The sequence below is a fragment of the Petaurus breviceps genome, unplaced genomic scaffold (assembly GCF_028583685.1).
Source record: "Petaurus breviceps papuanus isolate PSGF00001 unplaced genomic scaffold, PetGlider_PUasm1.0 81, whole genome shotgun sequence".
In the NCBI taxonomy this organism is placed as follows: domain Eukaryota; kingdom Metazoa; phylum Chordata; class Mammalia; order Diprotodontia; family Petauridae; genus Petaurus; species Petaurus breviceps.
This window is the reverse complement of record NW_027186546.1, coordinates 3,431,768-3,453,409: the sequence shown is the minus strand read 5'-3', so window position 1 is coordinate 3,453,409 and position 21,642 is coordinate 3,431,768.

Sequence of the window (21,642 nt, the reverse complement as noted above, 5' to 3'; positions counted from 1 at the left end):
AAACTGTAAATTCCTTAATGGTAAGAACTGTTTCTTATATTTCTTTTTATTCTTTTTTGATTCCCATCCCCAAAATGTACCTTTACAGAATAGATGCTAAATGATTGTTTGTCTTTTATTTTACCTAATATATGACACATATGAAACATTACACTGGGCCATTAAACAGCAGCCACAAAGGATCCTTAATTTCTTTCCTTTTCTTCCTGTCTTCCTCCTGACCTCTTTAATCTCAGACAGCTCAGTGAAGGCTGTGATCACACAGTTAACACCTGAACAGAGATTACCACAGTAAAGTGATAGGCAGTTTTCTTAGATAAGACGTCTTAGCTAAAGGAGGCAGAATCATAGTGTGGAAAGAATGCTAGATTTAGAATCATAAAACATGGGTTCAAATCCTTAATCTGACCTTGGGGAAGTCAAAGGCTTTTGTGTCTCAGTTATCTCAAATATTAATGGAATGGGTTGGACTGAATGACCTCAGAAATCTCTTCCAGATCTAAATAGATTATCCTAAGATGACGGCTGCCTTATTAGCATATATATTATATACATTATATAATATATCTAGAACTCTATAATTTGCTGTCCACCTATAATTTTTCAAAGTCAAATGAAATTTTCAGAAGACTAAATTTGTTTTAATGAGAGAAAAAATGTATCTGAAAGATACTAATCTGTGTATATATTTAACGTATTTATGTGTATATGTGCATACATATATAAATTATACACACATGTGAGTTGATATATTATCAAAGAGATGTAACCAGATTTGAATAGGTAGATCTACCCTAATAATATGCAGAAACATTAAGAGCACTTGAAACTAACTGAAATATCAACATCCTTTGAGAGAGGTCTATTAATGATGCAAATGTGAAGTTACCTGCACTTGTGATAAGCAACAAACAAAATAATGAGAGATACTTATCAGGCATTAGGGCTTTGAGTCCTTGGCTTTGATGAGCTGGAAAGAGAAAGCTTATATGAAGTCAAAGCCAACAGTCTTTGTGGTTTTTATAATCCCTAAATATCTCTCCAAATTTGGGCAGGCCTGTTTGGTCCATTTTCTGCTGGGCTAATATCAGCATATTGACTTTAACTCTTCATAATATCACAGATCAATATAATATAGTACAAATTACTATAGGTACCATAGTATATTAATCAACTCCAAAAATCAAATTTATTGTATTTTCAGAATAGTACAAGAAATGGTGGACCTCAAGCCACTTGTTCTGAGGAAATTAAATGGGGGAAAAAAAGACTGACCCAGACAACTTTAAAGAATACTTTTCAAGGCATACCTCATAATTAAAATTCTTTGTTTCAACTGAATGAATTTACCAAATTAGTCTTGTTAGTTGCTGTCTAAAATAAGGCATGTCTCTATAGTAGTTTGTTTTTTTAGATGTGAACAATTTTGGATGGCTTAAATGAAGGCCCTTCCTTTTTCAAGAGTGAAACAGGATGTTTGGCCTGAACCACGTTTCCTCCATTGCTTTGTGCTAAAATTCAAGTGCTTTTTCCACATCCTAATATAAGAAATATGTGTGACATAGCACCTTTCCCAACACAATATGCTTGAAATGAAGTATGATCTAGGGAATTTAATCCGTCAGCCATTTAGGAGGTGATGAAGACCTAAGGAAACTTGGCTTATCACATGGCTAGTCAAGAGATACTAGGTTTTTAATCCTCCACTAGATGGGGTAATGTTTCTCTAACCAAAGGGTAGAAAGGGAAGCATGTGCAAATGAGACTGAGGTGTTTATGATTACTTCCTCCCTCTTGAATGTAATTGATTAAAAAAAAATGTGGCACTGATGTCAAAAACCTCATACAATATAACTCAAATCTCATTGAAGAAAAATCAGAACTCTCTAATTTGCTGCCCACCTATAATTTTTCAAAATCAAATGAAATTTTTAAAAGACTAAATTTTTTTAATGATGAGAGAAAAAATGTATCTGAAATTCTGCTTCCTTGGACCATTCAGAAAAGGAGAGAGTATGTGAGAGCAATTAATTTTAAATAGCTTAGATGTGATAATTAGCTTTTATTCTACTGTTGTTCACTATGGGAGAAAATCACCCCTCAATTTACTAAAAATATATAAGAAATATTAGATGATCTTAATATTCAGGTTTATAAATGCTTATACTAAATAATCTGGATTTACATTGAATGTCAGGAATAATAATTGATTTTACTTTACTTGAGATATAGGATTCAAAAAACTCTGAGAGTGATAAACATATTGTTATTGCTATTGTTTGGTGAAGCTAGGTGGTACAGTGGATAGAGTGCCAAGACTGGAATCAGGAAGTCTTATCTTCTGAATTAAAAAGTGCCCTCAGATACTTACTAGCTGTATGACCCTGGACAAGTCACTTAACCCTGTTTGCCTCGGTTCCCTCATCTGTAAAATGAACTAGAGAAGAAAATGGTAAATCACTCCAGTATTTTTGCCAAGAAAACCACAAATGAGGTCATAAATACTTGAAAATGACTGTGTATTTATATATGTACATGCATGCATATTATGTACATGTGTATATTTTACATGAATGCAGGTGTGTATGTCCAGTGGCCACTCCAGTGGCTCCCTATTATCTCCAGGATCAAATAAAATATAAAATCCTATGTTTGGCATTCAAAACCCTTCCTAACCTGGCCTCCTCCTATCTTTTCAGTCCTCTTACATATTATTCTGTACCTCATACTCTGCAATCCAGTAACACAGACCTCCTTGTTGCTTCTCAGATAAGACAGTCCATCTTCTGACCCTAGGCATTTTCTTTATTATTATTATTATTATTTAGTTTACATAATTCGTTTCCACAAGATTTAGAGTTGCAAATTTTCTCTGCGTTTTCCCCCTACCTACCACCCCAAAACAGCGATACCACTGAATACCCCTCCCCCAATTTGCTCTCTCCCATAGCTTTCCCCCTCCCCCCTCCAACTTTCTAGTAGGGCATGCTGGATCTCTATGCCCCAGTGCCTGTATATCTTATTTCCCAGTTACATGTAAAATAATAATAATCATAATATACATATATTTTAAACATTTTATTTTAAACCTTTGAATTCTAGATTCTTTCCCTCCCTCGTCACCCATCCTTACTGGGAAGATAAGCAATTCAATATAGGTAGTACATGTGTAGCTATGCAAAACATTTCCATAGTAGATATATTGTGAAAGACTGACTATATTTCCCTCCATCCTATTCTACCCCCACTAGTTCTATGCTCTACTTTGATTCTGTCCCTTTTCAAAAGTGGGTGCTTCCAACTCCCCTCCCAGCCAGCCTGCTCTCCTTTCCCTCATCCCCCCCTCTCATCCCCTTCCCCCCTACTCTCCTGTAGGGTGAGATACCCTATTTAGTGTATATGTCATTCCCTCCCTAAGCCAAATAAGGTTGACTCATTCCCTTTTACCTTCCTGTTCTTCCCCTCCATTGTAACAGTTTTCCCTTGCCTCTTCTATATGAGATAATTTACCCCATTCTCTCTCTCCCCATCTTCTCTCATTATATTCCTCTCTCATCTCTTAATTTCAGCTTTTAAGTATCATCCCTTCCTATTCAATTGGTCCTGAGACCTCTGGCTATGTATACCTAAACACATATATACACACACTCACATATTCATACACCCATATACCCTCCTCTATAGATGTATGTATGTATACATACATATATACATATATATTTATACACACATATGACTCTGGGCATTTTCTCTGGCTGCCCTTGAGACACGGAGCATTCTTCCTCCTCATCTCTACCTTCTGGTGTCTCTGGATCCCTTCAAGTTCCAGCTGAAGTTTCAGCTTCTGTGAGAACACTTTCCCAATCCTTCATCACCTTAATACCTTTCCCCTGTTGACATATACCACATATTTATCTTGTTTGTACATAATTTGCATGCTGTCTCCCTTATTACACTGTGAGCTCCTACAAAGCAGGGATTGATTTGGCTTTTCTCTGTATTCTCAGCACTGCCTATGGCTTACTAATACTTATTGACTTGGCTTATAATGTGTTTATATATTATGTATATATATATATATATGTGGTGCATATGGTATACATGCATGTACATGTGTATATGTATCAACACATGCCTGTATACATGAAAGTCCTAGATGATATATTGTGAAATACAAATGGCAGTGGGGTGCAAGTTCTGTTTGGCATTTAAAGCACTTCATATTCTGTCCCACCTGTCTTTATAGTCCTATACATTACTCTATTTCATTTGCTTTATTGTCTGGTCAAGCTAGCTTTACTATTAATTATACATGACTCTTTACCTCTAGTCTCCATGCTTTCATGCCTGGACTAAACTTCATCCTTGCTTTTTATCTATTAGAATCACTGGTTTCCTGAAGGAGTGCCTCAATCCTCATTATTATATATTTTTTATGTTGTACATGGAACAGCTTTCCTAGATTACACTCATACTAGCAAGCTGGGTCCCCAGAGGGCCACTCAGTGGGCTTTTTTCCCTACCATTGTTCATCAGTGCCTACTAGTGCGCTTCAGATTAACAATGGTACAGTAAACAATTCACTTTTAGTAAAGCTTTTTCTAAGATGGTATAATAAAAACAGTTCATACAAAACACCCCCACAAAAGCTTGAGGTGCCCTCTCTTACAAATACATATAGTGGGGGCAGCTAGGTGGCGCAGTGAGTAAAGTGCTGGCCCTGGAGTCAGGAGGACCCAAGTTCAGTTCCAGCCTCAGACACTTAACACCCACCCACACACACACACACACACACACACACACAAACTAGCTGTGTAACCTTGGGCAAGTTACTTAACCCCAATTGCCTTCCAAAAGGCCAAAAAACTAAACAAAACAAAAACAAATACATATAGTGTCCATGTGAAGAATGGTCTAAAACAGGCCTACAGTAGTGAGATACATGTGCAGAATACACATACAAGAAATTGTCACAAACAACTCTGGATTAGAAGTCCTTCATTTCTTTGAAGAGTTCACCTTTAAATATAGCTATCTACAAGAAAGCCACTCAGTTGGTCTTCTAGTGTCTGTTCCCTTCTCAGACTCAGACCTAGCACTTCTCTCTGTCATAAGGAGTCATGTTTGCTAAAGCTGCCTCCTCCTTTGAGTGATTATTTCTCTTCATCTGTGTCTATCCTAGATGAGCTTCTATGCTCCCAGTCGGATGTGTTTTTTCCTATTGGTCCAGCATCTCTGATGATGGTCATTGCAGGGTGGAGAAAGAAAGTCCTTCTCATTCTCTCTTGCTACGCCCTTGTATAAGTGAAGGGATCTTTCTCCACAAAGTTCTCCCGTGGCTATAAATCCTTAATTCAGAAACTGGCTTGCTGTTGTTAGATGTAGTCTCAAGGGTCAGAACTAATTCTCTCAGCCAATCACATTACTTTCTTTTTTGCTTCAGTAAGAGATGTCTATATCTTATAAATGGATCACATACTGTACATGTATCTTGTTTATAATTAAAACTTAATTATGTGCTATGGTGTTATAGCAAAATTCCTTAACTCCTACTTTACACTTTATGATCATATTCTTGGCCTCCTTTGATTACTTAATTGAAGTGAGAGGGTAGAAACCCTTCCTCAACACATCTTTTATCTATTGATCTATATACTTGTTGAATCCCCTGATAAAATGCAAGCTCCTTGAGGGTAGCAACTATTTTACTTTGCCTCTGTATCACTAGCACCTAGAACAGTACCAGGTACACGGTAGACACTTATTAATTCCTGCTGATTGATTGATTATTGTCTAAGGACCAGGGTAGTTAAGTTCAAACATGCTCATTACAAAACTTTTTACAGGGTAGTTAAATTTTTGGCTGCATGAACTAACGACCAAGTTATAGAAGAAGGGAAATATGCCTCAGTGGAAGGAATATCTGTACCAGAAAATTAAAAATCTTTGAATTATAGTTTATAAAATAGAAAAATTTTCATAAAGTCTTTTAAGATTTTCAAACCTTTTGCATAGCTTTTTATTCAGTGAAGAGATAATTTGTCACAGAAACCCCTCTCCCCCCAAACAAAACAAAACAAAATTCTGGTCTGGGGATATAGGAAAGAAGCCAGATTTTCTACTTGCTATTTCTGTGACCTCACAGCAATCATTCAACCTCTCTGTGTCTTAATTTACTCATCTGTTAGAATGTAAACTTCCTGTAGAAAATATAAGTTCCTTGAAATTAGGGACTCTTATTTTTGTCCTTGTGTCCCTAGTGCTTAGTATGCTTCATGGGATATAGTATTGTCTTAAATGCTTATCAATTGACTCATCTGCCAAATGAAGGATGTGAACTGGATGGTGTCTAAGGCTCCATGTAATTGCAGACCTCACATCCTATTCTGCTCAAAACAGCTGTAATATTATTCCCAAATCAGATATTTGGAAAACAAGACCCACAGAGGTGATGTATTTTGCCAGTTATTGCTTCTATCTATATTACCAGACCAACATAGATAAAGCTCAGTGTTCCTTCCATGTGACTCCTCTGGAGGTAACTGTGAGAGCTAGGATTTAAATCCACATCTGTCTAATATTCTTTCAACCATAGCATGTTGGCTTTCATATATGTATTTTGGAGATGCCTAAATAAGTCATTATCAAAATGTATGCCATAAACTTATAAGACTAAATGCCATGGGTTGATATTGTTTGAAATGCAAGCACTCTCAACAAGCTACACAAAGATTGCATTTGAATACAGAATCTGGGCACACAGGTAATATTTCTCTCCCTTATACCTTCAGAAAGTTTATTACTGAACCCCATGAAATTACAGGAGGAAAAATGGAGGTTTTTTCAAGAAAAGCAGTGGAAAATGACTTCATCATAGTTTTGTGTTATGTGTGACTTCCATATTTTAGTTCAAGTGAATATATTTTGGAAGTACTGCATTGTTTCTTAGTCATCTGTGCTGGCTGGAGGTCTTCCAAATACAGCTAGGAAAGGATGAAAGAAAGGACTTAAAACATCATGGAAAAAAATTTTTTTTAAAAAAGAAGAACAAATATTTACAAACAACCATTCCCAGTAGACTAAGAAAACTTATAAATAACCAATGTGCTCCTTTAAAGGTATTAACACACAATTATATTTACATACAAACATACTTAGTAATGTATTTGTCTTGGATATACACTAAAGCCTCTTCTAATGAAGGCACATCTTTTACTGAGTTTTCCCTGTAATCCAAAACAAAAGTTATAAGTTCTCAAAAATAGCTTTGTTTCACTGTGAAACAGGGATCACCTAGGTTATAAATAAGGCCCAGGATTTATTGAATGTTTATGTATTATATACTCTTCCCTTTAAATATTGTTGTAAAAACTTCTTTTAAGTAAAATGCTGATTATATATTGTTTTCCACACCTCCCCATTCCATCTCCATTCTGTCAAACAAAATCTTACCCATCATTCAAGGTTTAGCTCCTTTCCCATCTTTCAGTATCCCATTCCAGTCTTTCTCCTTTCTCTATCTCTCTTGTACTAATAATTGGTATCAATAGTTAAGCACTTATTTCTTTGTTTCATGAGTATATGTTTCATCTCTCAAAGTAGTTGTAAGTTCTTTGAGGGATGGGACCATTTTTTTAATACCCTTGGTATGAAGGGTATTAAAAGAATATTACTTCTATCCAAAACTTTCTACTTCCTTCCCTATATTCTCAGTTTCTGTCAAACCCAAGCATGTGAAGACATCCCCCAGCAGAATGGGATGATGAGAACAACTTATTCCAATGGTCACGAAGCAGGCACTCTGGAAAACTTAGAGCTTGGTCAGACATTCAAGACTCTAAGGTCATCTGCTGTATCCCAGGTCATTGACAGGTTTCTGGACTTCAGTGGCTCTGGAAGAGAGCATGAGGCTGCAACTTTATGTGGCCCTGCTTCACTTAAATCCAATTCACATGTGAATCAAGACATCACTCTGTGATGTCACTGGTCATGTTTGAGAACAAAGAATGAACAAGTATATAACGAAGAGTTCAATTTACATGTCAATCAATTTCTTTTCAGCAGTGATGTTTCATTTTTTTCCAAATCCTCTAATTATTAACCCCATACTTTTTCTTCAATAAATGAAAATTGTTGTAATATTCCTAGCAATTGAGGTCAACATATTTTGCAGTAGCACCATTCATTCAATTTTCTGAGTTTGAAACCTTGGCATTATTTTTTACTTTCTCTTCTTTCATTTTATACAGGCAATCAATGACCAAAGTGATATAAATTTTGCCCTCACAATATATCTTACAGTCATCTCCTACTCTTTGTTCCTGCTGTCACTATTCTAATTCAGTCCATCATTATACCAATCTGGAATATGGCAAACGAATACACACACGTACACACACACACACACACACACGCACACACACACACACACAAACCCCAAGCAAAACCCTAAAACTTTCTAACAGATTTTTTCTCCTTCTAATCTATCTCTTCTCTAAACTATCTTTAATATTGATTCAATAGTCCTTAAGGAATTGCCTAATATATATTGAATAAAGTCCAAATTCCTTAACCTGGAATTTATGGCTCTCTCTAATCTTATCCATAGAATCCTAAAATTTAGAGATGTAAAGAAGTATAGAGACTGTTTTTTTTCCCAATCCCCTTATTTTAGAGTTGACAAAACTATTCCCTCTACCTTTCCAACTTTATCTCAGATTGCTTTCCTTCCAGTACTCTGTATCCTAAAATGGACTACTCATCATATGTTATACATTTCCCATGATTTCCCATCTCCTTTGCACTCTTTGTCAATGCTAGTTGACTGACTGACTGACTGACTTTATTAACACTCTTCATTATATCTGGAATGTCTTTCTCTGCCAGCTGTCAAAATCTTACTGATCCTTTCAAATCAATCTGAAATTCTACCTCTGTCATGAAACCTTCCCTAATGCCCCAGTCAGTAATGATATCCCCCTTCACTTTATGTTAGAGGTAGCTGAAATGTCAGCACTCTTAGTTCAAGGTTCAATATTGGGATTAAATGAGGCAAATGTAACAAAAAAGGTTTGCTTTGCCTTAACACAGCAAGCATATGGGACAAGAATACAGCGACATTTGGCCTTTCTAGATGTGGCCTTCCTTGGCTCCATATGGAAAAGCATCTGGTCATTAAGGCAGGATATGGTCAAGAACATGGTGAATTACTTGGTCTTCAGAAATCTACCAAGCCCAAGGGGTCCTACTTGCTTGTAACTGGGATTTTTATATCTTTATATGTCTAGGAAACTGCATTAGGGAAGCTGAAGCTAATCCATTCTTGAGGACAGCTTTGTCTCCTTTAGGGAAGCTAATTGAAGAAGGGATGGACAAGGGGCCTGGTCTTACCCAATATTGTGGGGGTAGGTTGGGTGGAAAGGAGCTGCACAAGGGAACACTGGTAAATATTAGTCCTATCATCCCTTAGAACTCACAAATCAATATTTTGTACCTCTTATATACCTATCTTGAATTATTTTGTTTTCATGTGATACATAATAATAACAACAACCTTAATGCACTTTAGGATTTGCATATTTACAAATATGAGCTCATTTGAAATTCACAACAGCCCTGGGAGGTAGTTATTATTATTATGCCCATTTTACATGTGAGAAAATTTGAGGCAGACAGAAGTTAAATAATTTGGTCAGGCTCATAGTAATTATCTGAGTTGTAATTTGAACTCATCTTCCTCACTCCAAGCCTAGCACTCCATTGTGCCAGCTAGCTTCCATCTCCTTAACTAGACTGTACATTCTACAAAGTCAGGAACTGTGTTCTATCTAATCTGTTGAAGGTAGAACTCCAACAGGACTTAGCAAAGTGTTCTGGACATAGTAAATGCCTAATAAACATTTGCTAATAATACAGTGAAGTTTGAACTCAACTATTCATTCATGAGTAATATAGAATTAATTATTCAGGATACTTGCTTCTAATTTAGCATATGGAAATATATTTGAAAAAAGGAAAGAAAAAGCCCACACCATGAACAAAAGAACATAGAATACTGCCAATGAAAAATGGAGAGAGGGGAAAGGAATGCCAATATGATAAGTAGTACAAAGTGGATGACTGAAAAAATATTATAGATAAGCAAAAAGAGAGAACAGAGACAGAAGAGAGGACAGGAAGAAATATAAGAAAGTGGAGGAAGAAGAGGAGTTAAAAGAAAAAAAAACTAAGAAAAAAGGAATAAACATCAAAAAGGAAGAGAAAAAGAAAAAGACAGAGAGAGACTTTAAGATTCCACAGGCCTTCGGTACTGTTTTACTGTAGAATATTCCACTGATGTGTGCAAAAACGCTGAACAGCATTGACAAGGCTTTCATTGAGCAATTCATGTCATGGGAAGAGAGAACATCGTCTGCTATCAGGAGAATTCAGTGAAGAGAGAAGTTCGACAGTGGCAATGGTCATGCCCATTGGTGATGATCTTTTCCTTTCTCTATTGCCAGCCCTACATGAGGATGACCCAAGTCTCCAAATTCCTTCCACATGGCCCCTCTGTGGATAGTAGAGGGAGGCTCTGTTTGACTCCAGAGAGCAGAATGGAAAGGAATTGCAAAGGGCACAAATTTAGTCTTGATGTCAAGTAAAACTTCTCAACCATTAGATTTAACTAAAAATCAAATGGGTATCCTCAATTACTGGTGGATGACTCTCCCCACCCCCTTCTCGCTTTGGAGATCTTCAAGCATAGGTTGGATCATCACTTGCCATATATGCTACATAGGGTATCTCTCATAGATATAAGCTTTACTAGATGATTGCTGAGGTCACTTTCAAGCTTAAATTTTGTGATTCTGTGGAGTTAGGAATGCAAAGACAAGTGGGTGCAGAGTGAGGAGAAAAGGGTGATAGAACGGAGAAGAAGGACTAAAAGGGATAAATATAGGGGAAAAAAGTTAGAAGGGAGAAAAGAGATAGGGTAAATGAGGTGGATTAAGAATAAAAGGCTGTTTTCACACCTCTAGTTTCTATGTAAAACTGAAATTGTAGGTTTTCCAGGATGATTTTAGCATTTATGTCAAGTGCATTTACGTATATAGTAGCTTTTTATCAAGGCATTTACAATGTTTTACAGATACACAGTTGGCTTTTTTCTCCTCATTTATGGATAAGGAATAACATTTCACATGCTTTTGCGTAGCGTAGAATTTTTCTTCCTTCTCCACTGAGTGTACTAAGGCAACAACATGATAGGAAATACGCATAGTTAATTAATATTTCTGTTCTACAAATATATATACACACATATGTATATATGCATGCATTTACACTATATATACACATACACACACGTGTGTATGTGTATATATGAAAATATATGTGTGTATACACCTATATTTGAACTAAGAAAGGACCTTAGAAGTCACTTTGTGAAATTAAACCTGGAGTTGCCTACTTTGCAAGAAAATGGAAACAATCTAGGACATTAAATAACCATTTTATGTAGAGTTGTTTTTTTTTTTATAATACATCCCTATAGACACAATGTTTCTGCTGCCGCAATACCCATGACTCTCCTAATATGGAAGCGTGTTGTTTGTTCCTGAACCATAGAATTGCATCAGCAAGTATTCAAATAGTTCAACCTGCCTCTCCCATTTTAAGAGATGAGGAGACTGAGACCCAAACAGACTCAGTAATTTGCCCATAGTCATACACACAGTAATTGGCAGAACCAAAACTTTAACTTAGTTTCTTGACATCCAGCTAGTTTCATTTTCCACAAGGTCATTTCACTTAAGTGAATTTCACTTAAGTCTACACATGATTCTTTATTATTATGCCATAAAAGGTATTTTATTTCACTGGCATGAGTATTCCCTTTACCAACTCTGGTCAGAGCAAAATCCATTCATAATTTAGTAGATGCACATTAGGGAATTTCTTGGGACTCTGAGTGGTTGTGACTTCCTCATGGTCATGCTGCTAGTCAGTGTCAGAGGGGAGATTTGAACGCAGTTCTTTCGGACTCTAAGACCATTGCCATCTATGCTATAATTGTTATTTTATTTCCAGGGCTAATAATGTATAAGGAAAAGATGATTACATAATCTGATTTGGTAGCCAAGTAGAATCTGCAAAGGAAAACTACCCTGTCTAGTCGAAGAGTCATGCTAAAATACTTTGTTGCACATCCTACTTCCTACCATTTTTCTTTCTTTCTTTTTTTCTTTTTGGAGGGGGAAAGGCAGTGCAGCTGGGGTTAAGTGACTTGCCCAAGGTCACATGGCTAGTGAGTGCAAAGTGCCAGAGGTTGAATTTTAACTCAGGTCCTCCTGACTCCAGGGCCAGTGCACTATTCACTGAGCCACCTAGCTGCCCCCTTCCTACAGTTTTTGATAGGATACTATTGTGAATTACCTGTCCTGTCAAAGGGGAATCACTTAAAAGAAATAATAATTTCTTTTTCTGCCAGCACAGTATCTAACATAGCAGTTGTTTAATACATGTTTATTGAATCAAATGAATTGTTAGCTACTTGATTTACGTGCTTTCTTTTTTCTTGTCTCTATGATTTTAGGCAATAATTTAATTTTCTTTTGTTCAAAATCTGTTGTACCAAGAGTCCATGTTTGATGAAAGCCATATCTACACTAGGTCCTCTTTCTATTTCCTTCTGTCTCATATTTTCAGTCATATATTTTCTTTATTTAAAAAATAGTGTTATGTTTATTATAGGCATAATAGTTAACATTTACATAATGGCTTAAATTCTATAGGGAGCTTTTGCAAATATTATCTTTCAATTTCAACAAAATCCAGTGAAATAGATGCTATATTGTGTCCATTTTACAGATTTACATTTTATAGATGAGGAAACTGAAGCAGATTGTGGAGAGTGACTTGTTAAAATTCATACAACTAGTATGTGTTTGAGAAATGATTTTAACTCAGTTCTTCCTGAATCCAAATCAAACTTTCAATCAACAATGCTACTTCTAAACTGTGAAACTATTAAACCCTACTTAGTACCTTAAAATTATGCAAATTAAAATTATGACCTATATACTGACTAGTCTGTATATACTGCTGTATATACTCTGAGCTACAAATGCTACTCTATATATTTTTAAAAATCAGTAAAAACAATTACAGGGTATAGTCTTGATCTTTAGTGGAGGTACATTTTCTGAGAATTGCTGAAATAATTTCACTTCTCAAGTTTTAATTTTGATTTAGAAATTTGAGGAGAAAATATTTATGCTATCATTATTTCATGACTAATGTGATCACATTTCTTATATTTTCATTTTACCTTTCAAAAGCTTTTTAAAAAAATATTACTTGTGATGTGGCCTCAAATGACTCATATGTAAGTTGTGTAGATAGAACTGAATGATATCCAAGGTGGTTTTTAGTTATGAAGTTCTATAGTTCATATTTATAGAATCTCTATACATTAGAAAATGCCACAATTAAATGTCATGGACAAGACTTGCATTCAGTTCTTCCTTTCTTCCTATGTCAGATAGGTGATGCCATGGCTAGAATACTGGGCCTGGCATTAGGAAGACATGAGTTGAAATTTGGTCTCAGATTCTTTCTAGTTGTGTCAATCTAGGTAAATTGCTTAGCCGCTGTCAACTTTGGTTTCTTTAACTGTAAAATAGGGATAGTAATATTTATCTCTGAGGGTTATTGTGTGGTGGGTGAAAGATGAAATGACTGAGGAAACAAAGGTTCAAGCTTCCAAGCATTTCAATTTGTGAGCAATGCATGCCAATTGCCTAACAAATCAGGACTAGGCCAATTCCTCAGCTTAAGGTTAAACCCTTAATATAGACTTTCATGCATTAAAAACAATCAAATAAGACCAATTAATTAAAAGGAAACAATACATTAGGTAATCTGATTTCTAATTGGATGAAAAATTTCTGACTTTCCAAGTTGGGAGGGGGAGAGCAAACAGGTGCAAGTCCCTGAATTCAGAAAATAAGAAATGTGTCACTCCTCTCCAAGTATCTGCAAATAATCAAAGGAACATGGAAACAATAACTGAGTGATCAATATAAGGTAAGTTTTCAGATAAGACATATGGGTTGCTTAAGATATACAATTGCAAGAAAAATCCTTGCATCAGTCTTAGGAACTAACTGGGATTCTGGTCAGCATAACCTAGATCCTTAGTTAAGGGTCTCTACACAGAAGGTAGAACCTGTTCAACTTCCCAGCCATGCAGGGCTAGGCTCAAACATTGCATTAAGGTTTTCTCTCAGTTCCCACAATTGAAGAAAATTTTCTCACAAGACAGTTGGAGTAGACCCAACACTGACTAAAAAGGGAACTCAGCTAGCTTCAGAATTGAGTCACAAAATGGAGTCAGTATGGTTCACTCGATTCCCATCACCAATCCCTTCAAATCCCTCAGTTGTGAGGATAAAATAACACAAATCAACTGCTTAATAAATGCTTGTTTCCTTCATCAATAAATACTATAATGACTTTTCATCATAATACATAAAGAAATAATTATAAAAAGACAGATTCCTGCAATAAAGAACAGGCCCAGAAATATGGAAGAGGTATAGTAGATAAGAAGACAGGTAGGGGATGATAAAGTCATACCAGTGTAGTATAGTAAGATTCATCACTCAAGGTGACTGATGGTACTGCCATTTAAGAATTAGATATGAAAAAAAAAGATGTGATCTAGGCTGTTATACACTACTATGTCTTATCCACTATTTTTTGTGGATATTCAGTCCAAATCTCTTTGCATGACTCCTACATGCACACACACACACACACACACACACATACACATACACACACAATCATGAATAATACTAGATTTTTGTTCAGGAAGCACTGATGACCCAAGATGACAAAATTTCCGATATTAACAACTATGATCATATGGAATTGGTTCATTAGATGAATATGGTCTTTAATCTTTTGGGCAAGTCTACTTTACATAGTAGTTTCCTTTCTTAGTTACAGTCATGTAACTTGATAAAACTCAAGGGAAAAGAAAAATCTCAATGTTGAAAGCATTATACTTTCTCTAGATACCTAGGTATTTTTTTAAAGGAAGATTCCTTAGGAAATCAGAAAATTCAGGGAGTATAATGAGATCACATTGATTTTGTACCCAACCATTATGGGAACAATGGTAAGGGACATGACAGTTGTCTTAAAGTTTCATTTCAGCAGCAAGACAAAAACTATAACTTTTAATCTTAGCTTTTCCAGCTGTTTGGACATAAATTGTTTTGTAGTTGAATAGTACTGTTAGTAAAACTGGAAACCTGAGCCCTATAACAAGCTAACTTTTAAATAATTTTTCTGTTTAAATTTTCTTTATTTTTAGGAGTAATGAGTATGTATGAGGTCTCTATATTGTTGAAATCACAGATCTCATCCTCACCACTATCCCTATCTCTACCCCTGTCTCTATGACTGAAAAAGCAGAGAAGCTGGTATTGTGGTGAGAATATAGGATAACTGAATAACCCATCTACTCATCTAGAATCTTTACAATATCAAGAAAAATGGAAGAAAGTCCCCAGTACTTTTTTTTGGTGGATCTCTTTTAGTGAACCTGGAGAACAATGGAGAGAAAAGTCACATAGGATGAACAGGCATAAGTGGGTTGCAATTTATATAACTGGCAATAACATCCACATTGATGAAATCACAGATTCGACTGATTATCTGAAATAAATATCATCTGAATACAGACATTCATTGGAGATACTATAAATTCAGTTCTAGACCACCATAATAAAGTGAGTATCACAACAAAGCAAGTCAAACAAACTTTTTGGTTTCCCTATGCATATAAAAGTTATGTTTGCACTAAACTATAGTCTATCAAGGCTACAACAGTATCATGTCTAAAAATATGTACATACCTTAATTAAAAATACTTGGTTGGTAAAAAAAAAATGCTAACCATCATCTAAGTCTTCAGTGAGTCATAATCTTTTTGCTGGTAGAAGGTCTTATCTCAATAATGATGACTGTTGAGTGATCAGGGTGGTGGTTACTGGTGTTGACAGTTGCATCTGGCAGTTGCAATTTCTTAAAAAAAAGTCAACAATGAAATTTGCATCATCCATTGACTCTTCCTTCTACTTGAACACTTAGAGGTTATTGTAAGGTTATTAATCAGTCTAATTTCAATGTTTTTTCAGGGTGTAGAGAGGTGCAAAGACAAGGAGACAGATGGGAATGTCAGATAAGTGGAACAGTCAGAACATGCACAACATTTATTGATTATATTCACTATATTACATGGATTAGCTTGTGATGCCCCCAAAATAATTATAATAGCAACATCAAAGATCACTGATCACAGATTACTATGACACCTATAATAATGATAAAAAATCTGAAATATTGCAAGAATTACCAAAATGTAACACAGAGACGCAATGTGAATGCATGCTGTTGGAAAAATGGCACTTGACAGACTTATTTGACTCAGGATTGCCACAAACCTTCAAATTATAAAAAACAAAAACAAAACCCCAAACAACTCAGTATTTGTGAAGTACAAAGTACAATAAAACAAGGTATGCTTGTACTATCCTGAATTATGCTATAGTCTAAACTACAGATGTGAAACACATGGCCCATAGGTAGCATGCAACCTACAACACTCCTGAGCATGTCCTGAGACAGATTCAAATGCTGTTGGGAAATATTTAACAAAATAAAGAAAACTACAATAAAACAAAGGTAATGTGCACGTATAGTTTTCTAAGTAAATAGAGTCCACAGGGATCATTATGCACTTTTTATTAGCCCCCATTTCTTTTTTTTTTTTAACATTTTTATTTGAAGTTTTGAGTTCTAAATTCTATTCCTTCCTTCCTCTGTCCCTTTTCCCCTCTCTGGGATGATAAGCAATCAGATAGAGTTAACACATGTACAATCATGTAAAACATTTACATATTAGTCATTTTGGACAAGAAGACTTGAATAAAAGAAAAAAAAGAAAGAAAGTGAAAAAGAGCATGCTCCTGTCTGTATTCAAATAGTTCTTCCTCTGGAGGTGGATAGTATGCTTCATCATTAGTCCTCTGGAATTATTTTGTATTGCTGAGAATAGTTAAATCATTTACAATTCTTCATCAAACAATATTATTGCTACTTTGTACTCTGTACATCTGTTCTATTTGCTTCACTATGCATCAGTTCATGTAAATTTTTCCAGTTTTTTTTAAATCATCCTGCTTGTCAATTCTTATAGCACAATACTATTCCATTACAATCATATACCAGAGCTTGTTTAGACATTCCCTAATTGACAGGCATTCCTTTGATTTCCAATTCTTAGCCACCACGAAAAGAGCTACTATGTATATTTTTGGACAAATAGATTATTTTTTGGATGACTTTGGGATACAGACCAAACAGTGGTATTCTTGGGTCAAAGAGTCCATTTTGGGCATAGTTCCAAATTTTTTCTCCAGAATGGTTAGATAAGTTCACAACTCTAACAGCACATTAATGTCCAGTTTTCCCACATCCCCTTCAACATCCAATATCTTCCCTTTTTTGTCATATTATCCAATCTGATGGATGTGAAGAGATATCTCAGAGTTGTTTTAATTTACATTTCTCTAACAAATTAAGAATTCTCTAATGAATTCAGAACATTTGTAATATGACTGTAGATAGTTTGATTTTTTTTTGTCTGAAAATTGCCTATTCATATCCTTTGACTATTTATCAGCTGGGGAATGATTTGTAGTTTCATAAAATTGACTCAGTTCTCTATATATCTGAGAAATGAAACCTTTATCAGAGATACCTGTTGCAATGCCTCCACCCCAGATTTTTGCTTTCCTTATAATTTTGGTTGCGTTAATTTTGTTTCTGCAAAACAATTTTAAATTTTATATAATCAAAATTACATATCTTACATTTTGTAATGCTCTCTATATCTTCTTTTGCTTTAAATTCTTCCCTTACTCATAAATCTGACAGGTAAACTTTTTCATGCTCTCAATTTGCTTATTGTATCACCATTTAGTCTAAATCATATACCTATTTTGACCTTATCTTGACATACAGTGTGAGATGTTGGTCTATAACTAGGTTCTGTCATACAGTTTTCCAGTTTTCTCAGCAGTTTTTGTCAAATTATGAATTTTTGTTCCAAAAGCTTGGATCTTTGGGTTTATCATATACTAGATCATTATGGTCATTTGTTATAATGTAATTTGTATCTAATCTATTCTACTGATCCACCACTCTATTTGTTTCAATAATTACTGCTTTATAATGGTGTTTGAGAGCTTGTATGGCACTGAATAGATTTATTTTGGTAAAATCGTCATTTTTATTATATTGGCTTGGCCTACCTGGGAGCAGTTAATATTTTTCCAATTATTTACATCTGACTTTGTGTGAAAAGTGTTTTATAGTTATGCTTATAGAGTTCCTGAATTTGTCTTGGCAGATAGACTCCCAAGTATTTTATATCATCTATAGTAATTTTAAATGGAATTTATCTATTGCTGCTGGACTTTATTAGTAATATATAGAAATGCTGATGATTTATGTGGGCTTATTTTAGATCCTGCAACTTTGCTAAAGTTGTTAATAATTGCAAGTAGTTTCTAAGTTGATTCTCTAGGATTTTCTAAGTATTATATCATCTGCAAAGAGCAATAGTTTTGTTTCCTCATTGCCTTTTCTAACTTCTTCCAGTACAATGTTAAATAATAGAAGTTATAATGGGCATCCTTGCTTCATCCCTGATTGTACTGGGAAGGCTTCTAGCTTATCCCTATTACTGACATTGCTTACTGATGCTTTTAGATAAATATTACTTATTATTTTAAGGTAAGCTCCATTTATTCCTATGCTGTTTATCCTTTTAAAATAGGAATAGGCCTTTTTATGCATCTAATGAGATAATCATATGATTCCTTTTGGTTTTGTTATAGATATGGCCAATTATGTTGATAGTTTCCCTAATATTCAACCACTCCTACATTCCTGGTATAAATCCCACTTGGTCATAATGTACACTCTTTGTGATATATTGCTATAATTTCTTTGATAATATTTTATTTAAAAATTTGCATTAATATTAATTAGGGAAATTGATCTATAATTTTTTTTTCTCTTTTGGCTCTTCTTGATTTAGGCATCAGTACCATATTTGCGTAATAAGAGGAATTTGGTAGGACTCCCCAATTTCTATTTGGCATGGTTTTTAATTCTTGTGTGTGTGTGTGTTCTCTCAAGTGTGTGCATATGTAATGTGCTTTTTTGGAAGCCTGGTGAAGTTTATGAACCTTTTGAGAATGTTTTTGAATGCATAAAATAAACTACATAAGACAGATTACAAATGAAATGAATCATATTGAAATACATTTATAAAAAAATTTAGTTTAGCCTTAGTTTAAAAATCCCTAGCCTAGACCAATGTTTACCAAAATAATTTGATCACATTTTTTGTGCTTGATGTATATTGATAAAACATATATATTCTGATCCTAGGGGATTTGGGGATAGGGCCAGTATCTTCAAGCATTTGAAGTCTTGTGAAATGGAGAAGGCTTACTGATTTCATTTGGTCCTAAAGGTTAGCACTAAGAGCAATGTTTTATTGTTGTTCAGTTATTTTTCAGTCATGTCTGATTCCCCATGACCTAGTATAGACTTTTCTTGGCAGAGATACTGAAGTGGTTTGCCATCTCCTCCAATCCATTTTACAGATGAGGAAACTGAGGAGAACAGAGCTAAATGACTTGCCCAGTCACACAGCCAGTAAGTGGCCAGGGCCAGATTTGAACTGAGGAAGATAGTCTTCCTGACTCAAGGTCTGGCACTGTATCCACAATGCCATCTAGCTACCCCACTAGGAGCCATCACTAGGAAGTTTAAGAGTGACAGATTTGGATTTCGTGAACAGAAAGTTTCCTAACAAATGGTGTCATCCCAATTAGAAGAGACTGCTTTAGGAAGTAGTGGAAATTAGTAGAAGTTAGTAGGTTCCCTCTCATTAGAGGTCTTAAACTTAAAGCTGGATAACCACTTGTAAAGTTTGTTATAGGAGGACACTTGTACACATCCCTTCCAACTATCATATTCTATACATACTCTCAGTGAGAATATTGAGGAAATTTTGAAGCAAAATTGAGGAAATTGATTGTTACTCATCACATTTTAGAGCTCTGAGAAAATTTAGCTGGTTCCCTAAGTTCTAGATCTGAACCACATCTTCAGATATCTGAGCTCTCTTCCAAGTCTTGGAACCAATGTAGTGAGATTGATAGTTTGTTCACAGTCCAAAGATCACTTTGTTCATTTGTTTGTACAGCAGGTCTCTGGCCACAATTGAAGTATATTAAATGGTAATTTATAATTGTTGCCCTAAGTGTATTTGGTGCCTTCCCTCCTTCCATCCCCCTCCCAGCGAATCTCAAAGTACATCAGATATATCTTATTTTACTTCACGGGCTCTGAGGGAGATAGAGAATTTGTCAATCACATTTTTCAGAAGGGAAAATTAAATAAATTCCATTTTTTTCAGTTCCACTCTCTCTTCTGGATGACCCATTTATTCCTTCCTTTTAGACTTTTTTGAACTATGACCTGCAGCTGGTGGCAGAGATGTAGAAACTACAGGCTTCCCTATGTTGGAGCAGAGCCAGGGGGCTGACCATTATTCTAATGGTGTGCCAGTTCCACATTGCAATGAATCAGTCACTCTGAACCCTTACCCCTCCCCACTTTCTAGTGCATTACAACATAGACAGTTGCTTCATATTTCCCCAAAAAGAAAGTGGACCTTGGAGACAAGTAATATATATATGTACCTCTCTGACTACTTCCTTGACATTTTACATTTTTTTAAAAATTGGAAAGTGTGCTCTTTCCTTCCACACTTGAAATAGTTAGGCATGAGGATGTGTCTTAAAAAGATTTCTGTTAGTTTATTTTAACTTTGCTTTGTTATGAAGCAATTCTCTCTCTCTCTCTCTCTCTCTCTCTCTCTCTCTCTCTCTCTCTCTCTCAGAGGAAGGGAGATACATTGAACAATTTCAAGAATTACTTTGCATGATTCATGACTGCATAGCAGTATGTGCATTCCTAAAGCTTCTTCTACTGCAGAGGCCAAGGCTGGAAACACTAACAAAGCCTTGGGTGTCTGGATGGGGGATGGGAAAGAGACCATCTTCCCCTGAAAACAATTACAGGGAATTATGAGGAAGACCAGAACAAACCAGGGCACAGTGGGAGAAATCACTATTAAAGAGTTTCTGAACAGTTAAGTTCTTAACTTTCTTAACAGCAGTTAAGGTTTCTAAAATTTTTTGTAGGAAAAAATAGGAAAATACTGAATAAGCCCAGGACCGTCTCATGACACCCACAAACCACTTCTTTATCTCTGTTCCACCTTCTCATTCCAACAACATTTCCACTCCTATGGTCTATTTGTCCCTTCTGATTGGTGAGTTGCTCTTTGGACATCCATTTGAAGAAACATTCATGTCCACCCATTATGATCTTTTCAAACCTAGACTAACCTATTACTGTCCAGAACACCTCTCCACACCTATAGGCTCCTCTGCTCCTCTCTCCTACTTGCTTGTTAGCTCCCTTTTATGTGTTGTCTTT